We start from the raw sequence: 1,193 nt of genomic DNA, 5'->3' as shown, positions 1-1,193 counted from the left end.
TATGCTGCACCTTATGCAAGAGGTTTTCGATCTAGTATTTCAAGACCTTCAGTGGAAGCTAATAACTTTGAGATCAAACCCGCAATTATATCTATGGTGCAGCAGAACCAATTTGGTGGAGGACCTCATGAAGACCCCAATCAACACTTAGAGGTCTTTTATGAAATATGTGGTACCATGAAAATGAATGGAGTTCCTTCAGAAGCAGTTAGATTATTATTATTTGGGTTTTCTTTAAGAGATAGGGCAAAGCAATGGCTGAATTCTTTAGCCCCTAATAGCATCACCACTTGGGAGCAGTGTGAGCAACAATTTCTTGATAAATTCTATCCACCAAGCAAAACAGCTCATATGAGGAATTTAATTGCAAGCTTCAAGCAAACTGACTCAGAATTTCTTTTTGAAGCATGGGATAGATATAATAGTATGCTCAGACAATGCCCACATCATGGGTTGGAAAGATGGTTAGTGTTGCACACTTTTTATAATGGTATCAACTATCATACCAAAGTGTCCCTTGATTCAGCTGCTGGAGGGGCACTTATGAATAAAAGTTTAGATGAAGCTGAAGAAATTATTGACAGTGTAGCATCATCAATGGGCAAATGAAAGAAGTGGTGGCTATTCTTCTGTAAACCCAACAATTAAAGCATCAGGGAAGTTTGATGTAGATGCAATCACTCTTTTGTCTGCAAAATTGGACGCTCTTACAAAGAAATTTGAGAATATGGGGACTAGTGCTAATATGGTCAATGCTATTAGTACATCTTGTGAAGTATGTGGGAGTTCAGAGCACTTAAATGACTCATGTCCATTGGGAGCTATCACTGCACAAATCAATCAACTGGAACAATGTAATGCAATCATGAGTTACAATCAAAGGCAGAACAACCCATACTCAAATACTTATAACCCTGGATGGAAGAGCCATCCCAATTTTTCTTACAGAAATAATCAAGATCAAGGACCATCTATGGGGGCAAGACCAAATTTTCAAGCTGGGCAACAAAATTTTCAACATCTATCTTCTCAAGGCTTACCAAAGTCAAATATTGAAAAGATGCTTGAAGAAATTATCTCAAGTCAGAATGAAATGAAGCAAGATTTAGCAAAGCTCATTCAGAGAATGGATAATTCTGAAAAGCATCAAAAGATCCAGGATAGTCAAATTGCCCAACTAGCTTCCTCATCAT

At 37.7% G+C, this 1,193-nt stretch overlaps 1 non-coding gene across 1 annotated transcript; it reads right to left on the bottom strand.

Annotated features, from left to right (window-relative positions):
- Positions 1-349: 349 nt before the first annotated feature.
- Positions 350-455, bottom strand: LOC121998940. Its single transcript, XR_006116719.1, has one exon. It is a non-coding gene; the product is annotated as a small nucleolar RNA R71 (small nucleolar RNA).
- Between the last annotated feature and the right edge of the window lie 738 nt (positions 456-1,193).

The sequence above is a fragment of the Zingiber officinale genome, chromosome 6A, assembly GCF_018446385.1.
Source record: "Zingiber officinale cultivar Zhangliang chromosome 6A, Zo_v1.1, whole genome shotgun sequence".
NCBI classification, from domain to species: Eukaryota; Viridiplantae; Streptophyta; class Magnoliopsida; order Zingiberales; family Zingiberaceae; genus Zingiber; species Zingiber officinale.
This window is presented reverse-complemented; position numbering and strand designations above follow the sequence as displayed.